Below are 8,863 nucleotides of genomic sequence, written 5' to 3'. Positions count from 1 at the left end.
GCGGAGAAATCCGTATCGCTTCAAGCACAAAAGCCTAATTTCGCTCGCAGAAACTGACTGTGGAGGGACTTTCAACTGGAGTCCAATTGCCCGCCCCTTTATACTGTAGGAGCGGCAGGTAAATTTACGGCCAGGGAGGGTAAATAGGAGCCAAAATAAAGGAAAAATCACGCGAGATAAAAACGGTGGCAGGTTCGACTAAGTTCATAGATTACAGCATCTCGTTAGAGGATCATGAGCAAGTAGCCATCACCTTCCAGAAGTAAAAAAAAACTAACAAATATATATATATATATATAGTTTCGATGAGGAGAGATCGCGAAGCACGCTGCTCTCCTTATTGACCGGGAGGTGTGAAATGCCCGTTGCGAGTTCTAGGACCAGATAAGTATTAAAATAGAGTAATAATAAAACATGTCCGCGATAAGGGCACATATATTATAATGAGCACAAATTCCATTGATTCGGTGGACGACCCACGCTCTTTTCCTTCCATTCCTGTAAAGTTTTCCAGAAGTGCCTCTTGTGTTCACCGGGCTGTTGTGAGATCCGACGACACAGCAAACGTGACTGCCTTTTCGATGGAGATTCCAAGGCAGCAAACAACAGGAACTCACACCGCAACACCGCTTGGCCGAATCCCGAACCGCCCCAATGGTTCTCGAAGCTGCAGTAGCGCGGTGCCACCCGTCTCACGAAACTTTAGTGCTCGAGGCTCATTAGCCAATGGAGGAACTCTGGGAAGGTAAAAGCCATAAAGAGTTTGAAGGTAAATCACTAGAGTAGCGCAAACTGACAAGAGTGAGAAGTAAAGCCCCCTTTATAAGGAAAATTAGCGACATCCTTTGAAGAATGCCGTCCGCTATCTCCGAGCAATCCAGACGGCGTCCATGCGAAAGTGCGAAAAAATAAAGATAAAACGTGTACACATCAGAGAAGAGTGTGATGATGTCGCTACATTCTTTTTACAAGGGCCTTAGATTGTAGTGTTACCCAAATTGGAATTCCAAAAGGAAAGCAAAGGCCTTCGGATTCCTTCTTTTACATTGGGAACAAGTTTTATGAGGCATTTTTTTTTTTTTTTTTAAGAAAAGAGTTTGAGAGTACGGCCAGGAACTTGATTAAGGCAAAGCAATCAACCTCAAATCTCTAATTTTTTTTTTTTTTTTTTTTTTTTTTTTTTTTTACGCAGTCATTAACGAAGACAAAACGTGGCAAAAAGTGGTATCCAGGTTTCTGAACAAGGGTTGGAGTATGTTCAGCTTGAAAATTATCTTCCACTGAGGAACACTGTTGAATTTATCGGTATCTTCGAGTCATCATGGCCAAGAGTAGTGGATATTCTCTATGGATAGCGAGGATTATTCTTCATCGAAATGTAGACTAATAGAGAGAGGAAAAAGAGTGCGGAGCTAAACCTAGTAAGGCTTCAATGAAATTCAGGAACCTCTGTTGATCGTTTCTTGACAATCTCAGTTGTGTCTTCGGTCAATCGTAGTAGAATATGGGAGAAGTAAATATGCGAAAAAAACAAGGGGTTTGCATAGGGTCCTTCGGTGGCACTGATATTGGCGGAAATTCACCGTACCTCGCTGGAATGCGACAGAAAAAGATACCATCAGAAAGCTGTGTTGTGGTCGTTATGTCGATGACATCTTGATGTGCTCTTTTCAGAGTGGAGTCAAGGTCATCAACTTAAGATGAACCAACTATCCCAACAACGTACCCTACGAAACTATTTGACCTAAGTTTACTGTAAAGCAGTCAGAGAGTGATGCTTGACTCTTTTTGGATCTGCAAATTTGTGTTGGAAAAGCGTTTCTTTGGGAGTTTGGTAAAGCCAATCCAAAGACAGTTCTTCTCAAAAGGTGCTGCCATTCTAAGAATGTGAGGACGGATGTCATTAGGCCGTAGATCACAAGTGTTAGGAAGAGGTCTTGTGTGCATTTCATAAGGCAGTCAAGGGGCAGTGGGAGAGACTGGGGGATACAAAGAAGGTTCTGTAAGGAGACAGGTGACCCCAATAAGCGAAGAAAAAGAAAGGAGAAAAATTCAAGAGGAGGTACACAGTAATGCCTTATTATCGTGCTGTTTTGCCCAATGTTAAAAGTTGCTCAAAAACGTTTCGTGTAGATGTAGTTTTTAGCGCAGATTTCAGGTTGCATAATCTTATTCAAAGAGAGAGGAAGGGCTGGCGAAAACCATACGGGGAAAAGTCCGTGCCGCATGAGAACGGAGTCTAGATGCTCAAACGATACGGAGTGTAAGAAGAAAGGGAACACCAAAGTGCCCAATTCACGTACAGCAAAACATGTCCAAGAACGCAACAACTGTATGGCAGGGTGGTCAGAGACAGAAGTGCCGTACAAAGGGGTGAACCATGTCAAAAGTGTGGTTAGGATCGAGTCTATACAAAATTGTACGAGTCAGGCATCTCCATTTCTTGGTCCCACAGCAAGGTCTCTGTTATGTTTGTCATTTTCTTTTGGGACAGTGTAAAGTGTTCGTTTGTGGTTATATTTAAAACATAGAGATGTTTTTGTTTCTTCGGTGCCCACAATGATGGTCCTGGTCCATATAGTCGTGGTTTCTTAAGCAACTTCATTTCTCTTAGGTTTGCCCGGAGGATTTGGGTAAGTGTCCTTTTGTTATATTGATAGTGGTTTGTCTTTCGCTAGTTTGACCTGCAAGTATGGTCAGGGTTCAAATATTTAGTCTGGGATTCTGTTGTATTTCTTGAAGCTTTTTTTTTTTTTTTTTTTTCCAGCAGTTAGAATAAAGAAGGCGAATATAACCTCATTTTTGGGAAGATGACAAGTTCCAGGAGGTATGTGAGATCTTTTGTGTGTGTTTGCATGAGCTAGTTGACTGGTGACCTTGAGAATGTTTTAGATATGAAGATGGAACTGAATAAACAAGCAAGATGAGTTTGAAAATTCTGTCACTCTGTTCCTTTCTCTTCCACTTTGGATTCCTGTCCTCCACCCAGTTTCAGGTAGTTTAACCCTTTCAGTACTGTAATGATTCTGGGAAAAAAAAAAAAAAAAAAAAAAAACATGCTCAAAACATGACTTTTTTTATTGGTGCAATGTGTTCAATATAGTTTTTAGAGTGACACCATAAGCAACATTTGATCAAAAACACATATGTTAAAAAATTAAACAAAAATATGCAAAAGTATAAAAAGTCGGCTTCACTGCTGAAATTCAGTTCTACGTGATCCACGTGTTCCCAAAACGTTTACCTGAACATTAACATAAAGCAGTCTTTTTTCTACAAAGCTTTGTTCCCAGACTTCGGGTCCAGAGCATGGTATGGCACACAGTTGGACACCACAGTCTAAACACCATGTTTCTTTGCAAATCTTTTTTTTCTTTAGGACACAGGACGCATCTTCTTGTCGGGCCCTCTTTCTCCTCAGTGGCTGGCAGATAGTCGGGAAAATTTCGCTCCGTCAGTCTCGAAGGGCTCGGCTCTGAAAATCACTTCTGTTGGATGAGTGCTTCCAGCAACTTGAGCCGGAACTCAAGGTGCGTGTACTGTCGCCACCCTTCTGGTAGACGCCAAACGTATCAAAGATGGCCATGTCCAGCAAATGATGAAACACCTTCTTGTCATACATTTTTTGTCCGTTCCCCGCAGAGGGGTAATAGGACAAGTTTTGGTCACCTTTGTCGACACCACCCACAGTGCTGTTGTAATCCATCATTATGAGTGGCTTTAACTTCACCTCGCCTCTCTAGTTTTTACATCAACCATTCCAGAAGAGTGCACTGTGCTGAGGAAGGTTATGACCTTATCCTTCCATTGAAGCGATAAATACTTGCCTTCCTGATAAGTATCCGTCTGAGCCATCGGAAGCTGTTTTGTAGAGAAGTTTGGCATGTTCTCGCGACCAGGTTGTGCGGTCCCATACGCATCTGTCTTGCGCTCAATCAGTGCTTCGACTAGTTCAGGCGACTTGTAGTAGTTGTCCACGGCTACACAGCAGCCCAAATCGAGAATGGGACTCGTGAGGGAGAGTACCACGCGTGCACCCACGGCTACTTCTGCGCCACCAGCAACAGCACCTTTCCCGGTGTACACGAGCATGTTCCAAATGTATCAACTAGATGACTCGCATAAGACAAAAAGCCGAAACGGGCATGTGCTGTTTCCACGATAACCTGCCCCTGAAGCAAAGGAGGCGCTCATCCACGGACACATTTTGCTCCGGCGTGTAAAGAGTCTGAAACTTCTCGGTCAGTCTGGTGAGTACGAGCCCCTGTTTTCGAAGCTTTGGGTGCCCGTCGACTGGTGCCTCGTTATCAGTCAAGTGTAGAAGCTTCGTGATCAGCATGAAGCAATCCCTGCCCATCACGTCCCCAAACGCAGGTGTGCTTAGAACTTCTCGTGTCAACCAGTACGACTTCACATCTGGCTTCTCAATGACCCCTTGCAAGATGATCCGGGTGAAGAACGTCATCGGCTCTTTTCCGTCAATCTCTCCAGGTTTCGAGATGAGAAGCGTCCGAAGAAACTGGATTGCATACGGGTTGGTCTCGTCGACGATGAGGTCGCTAATTTCGCCATTCAAATACTGCTGAAAGTGCTCCACAAACCCAGCTGATTCTTCCAGTTGGACCTTGAATTCCGGTGATCCCACAGAAGGAAATAGAGGTGGCGCACGGGGAACGCTACTCCATCGATCTTTGTCTACACACGTGCCGAGTTCAAATTTTTGTGAATCTCTGTCTCGCTCTCGTCGGAACTAAAATAATTCATCGACTACTCATCCAAATCAGATTCAAGGTCATAATCATTGTCACCGGAAGAAGTTTCTGAAACCGTGCGTTTTTTACCTTTTTTTCTACTTTCGCGCCATTTGAAAAAAGGACAGGGTTTCCCATGGGCGACGCCATTTTTAAAGTTCAGTATCGCCACCCGAAAAATGCTGAATTTAACGCACACTACAGGGCAATAACGCAAAAGTACACTCACACTTTTACAGTAGTGCGCTGTAGCGTGCAGTAATATGAGCAACCACTTCATCCCAGCCGCTACGTTAACGAGATATATTCTAAATTTAGCTAGTCTCGCCTGTTCTGACTTTTTGCGTCATCTATTGGCCATTCTGTGAACCTTCGAGAGCACATGAGCTGAATACGTCCTCAGGAATGTTGTACCAATAAAAAGGACCCTGGACGAGCTGTACTCGTCTTCAGGAAAAGTGGTACCTAAGTGGTGGACGAGCTGAGGTCGTCTTCAGCACTGAAAGGGTTAAGAAATGGCAAACCAACCCACCACAACAGACCACAAACATGAGGAATAATGAGAGACTACCAAGTGTTGTGTCTGATAGACGTCAAATCTGGTAGTACGTGATTTGAGGCAATAACCTAGAAAATTCACACAGCCACATTATAACTGTCCGGCCGTGAAGAGGGGACCGAGCTATTATAGTTTCAGTATTATTAAAGCATAATTCAGTTGTTGCACAAATTAGTAACATTTTGGTGAAATGTAGCAAATGATGCAGCAATCGCATCACTGCCAACGAGATTTTCTGGCAGCAACAAACACATGCATTGCATTTGTACAGTAACATTTAATCCCTATTCACGCACATGTGCTGCTGTACTTTATCCTAGATTAACTCGCACGATTTAGTGTCTATAGCCAATAAATTATCCGAAGCACTTGGCTAAAATCCCACCGCAAAGGAAAACACTACAGAAAGTAGAATCCGGTCAAGCTCATGAGGAACACTTTGAACAGCAAAACCTTTGTTTTCTAAGTGTAATGAATGAAACGGGAAAGTTTGCTAATGATTGTCACTTTAGTGTCATTTTTACATCTCACCAAATAAGGAGCTATGATTTCAGGCATTTCATCTATATTCCTAGAGTTGCAGTTGAATTGTTCTTTAAGAGGGATAAACAGATGGAAACGTTACAGCATAAATGGAGAAGTCTTGACAGTTCACTTCATTGTTTATGGGGCGTATACTAAGGAGTATAAGTAAATATTCCTCTCTGGTTTATCTGTCAAGGGAGCCTTGTTCCAGGGGGCAGTATTCCGATACATGGCCAATGTCCTTGGGATACCACAACTGCCCCGCAGAAAGAATATGGATGGTGCCATCTTTCTGCAGTGCCAACTGACAGTCTCCTAGATGTACAGTGCGATTCAATCTGAGGACATGCACAAAGAGACTCGGAACATTGTGTCAATTGTGCAGCGAGATACTTTGAGTGCTTATGCACAGAGTTCTGCATGCACCAGGGGAAGCATCTCTCATTTCCGGATTTCCTGCCGATGCTCCGAAGGGCCAGTCGTTTGCTGCGTGATGGCACCTCCGTGCACAAGCCTGTCCTTCGACTCAGGACTTATCTTAGAAATACCAGCACTACACATGCCTTGCGTGTGACGTCATATGGCACCGTACCAGCCGCCACGCTCCTGTGCCCATACCTTATGTAGCAGACATTTTGCAAAATCTAATTTGTTCTTCTTTGCAAGCCTTGCGGAGAAGAACAGAGTCGATGGTGCCAAATGTATGCCGCAAAAGGTCACAACAAATAGGAGTGCAAACACCGCTCTGCCTGGCCCGCTGCACTATCAGTGCCCCCTGTCGATTGCTCTTTGAAGTATCGGTGCACTTTGCAGTCGAGACATATCGTCTCTAGCGATCGCCGCACCACCCTGCACTTCCGGCTCGTCTGCTAGCGAAAAACAGCCGGCGAAACCGCGAAACTGTTCACCAATGACAAAGAGCATTTTTCGCTAGCAATGTGCGCCGAGAGAAATAAGTTGTATAAATATTTTTAGGGTCATCGTTTTGATTAGGAAGTTTTAGTAGGTTATTCCCATGACTCCGATAAGAAGAGCCAATACTCCGACGCCTGTAAGCATGCATCATATTGTTCTCGGAGGTAAAAAAACAATAAACTACGACTGCCTATTATTTGCTCTTGCTCGTGTTTTGCGAGAGCAAAGGACAACCAATGCGCACAGGCAAGAAGTTAGCGCAGTGCAAGCGTGGGTCATCGTGGAAAACAGTGCGAAAAAAAAACGACGAAGACGTAGAAGAAACACACCGAACATCCTTGTCATTTTTTTCGCGCTGTTTTCCTCGATGAAGGGCATCATCCACACTTGCACCGCGCTAACTTCTTGCCTGTGCACATTGGTTGTCCTTTGCCCTCGCAAAACACGAGCAAAAGCAAATAATAGGCAGTCGCAGTTGATAGTTTTTATACCTCCGGGAACAATATGATGCATGCTTACAGGCGTCGGTGAAGTATCGGGTCTTGTCATCGGAGTCGTGGGAATAATCTAGTAAAACTTCCTTATCAAAACGATGACCCTAAAAATATTTATTCGAGTAATTTCTCCCGGCGCACATTGCTAGCGAAAAATGCTCTTCGTCATTGGTGAACAGTTCTGCGGTTTCGCCGACCGTTTTTCGCTAGCAGACGAGCCGGAAGTGCAGAGTGGTGCACCGATCACTAGAGACGATATGTCTCGACTGCAAGGTGCACTTTACTTCGAAGAGCAATCAACAGGGGGCACCGATAGTACAGCAAGCCACGCTGAGCAGTGTTCGCACTCCTATTGATTGCGATAGTATGGGCAGTGGAACATGATATGGAGCAATGGCGGCTGACGTGACAATGCAAGCCACGTATTGGGGAGGAGGACAGACCGTGACGCCCCAAGCGGTTAACCTAACAACTACACGGATGGGGACAACAAATAAAATGACGCACCGTTCGGCCGACATAACCGAACGCGGCGTCAGCGTTCGGCTGGAGTTCGTGTCCTCCGGCGAAGGGGAGGAGGGGCTCTTCTGTTTCCACTCGGCCTGCATGAACAATGCAGCATGCACGATCCCAGCTCATCACAAAAGCCGAAGTGGGTCAAGCTCACATTCTCTGAGGATAGATCCGGCACTTAACGTCGCTTCGTCGATTGTTAGTATTTTTTTTATTAAACTGCGCGCCGCGCCCTATTGTAGAAGATGACATGGCCATGCCCATAAGGCCTGTTGGCATGTGCCAGGCCTTGTGTTGAGTAAACACCAAGCGTGGGGAAAACAAACGGGTCAGAGCGCCCCCTATAGTTCGATCTCCTGCCCAATACACCGAACCTTGCAAAAAAACCATTTGTGACTGGAGATATTCGCAGGTTGGACAAGAAAGCTCTGCCAAGCTTCACTCGCCGTATAACTTGTAAGGCGTTAGAGGTCTCCGGGAGAGCCAGCAAGGTAAGGCCAGCTTTGGACGCCTTCTCGGCAATTTTCTACGTTGCTGGCGGGTTGTTCCCAAGCATCGAGCCTGGCTCAAAATGGACGAGCAACTCGGAGATGCCTGAAGCAGCAGCACCCAATCAGATACAATATTTCGCGTGACACCCCCGTGGTGGTGATGATGACAACTAAACATTTGGTCCTGGTTTGAAAGGAATAGTTTGGGGAATATAATGTTTCAGAAAGATGAGTGAGTATTCTCAATGACATTTGATTACAGATAGGAAAACAAGCGTATAGCGCACAACCGCGTGTCTAAATAGTGCGAGGAAATTAAGCAATGACGGCAAATCGTACAAATTCAGTTGCTCCGTGTGAATGCGGGTGACCCGTGTTGCTAATGACGTCAATTGGGTGGGAAAAATTGCCCCGTCTGAAGTGAGCTTAAAGGGATCTCATTCGAGGCTGCATTATTTTTGGCGACATATTTTTTTTTTTTTTCTCGCTTCAGGAGAAAGCTTGTTTCAGTGACCACTAATTCTGCGGATAGAGCATCAAATTTTCCTGGCTTCTACGATAATTTGGCGGCCAAGAAAAACCCCTGAAATGGAGACTCAAGGTTGATTGGCAGCA

Source organism: Ixodes scapularis, unplaced genomic scaffold, assembly GCF_016920785.2.
Source record: "Ixodes scapularis isolate PalLabHiFi unplaced genomic scaffold, ASM1692078v2 PGA_scaffold2__306_contigs__length_199485367, whole genome shotgun sequence".
Taxonomy (NCBI): domain Eukaryota; kingdom Metazoa; phylum Arthropoda; class Arachnida; order Ixodida; family Ixodidae; genus Ixodes; species Ixodes scapularis.
Note: the sequence above shows the minus strand (reverse complement) of the source record.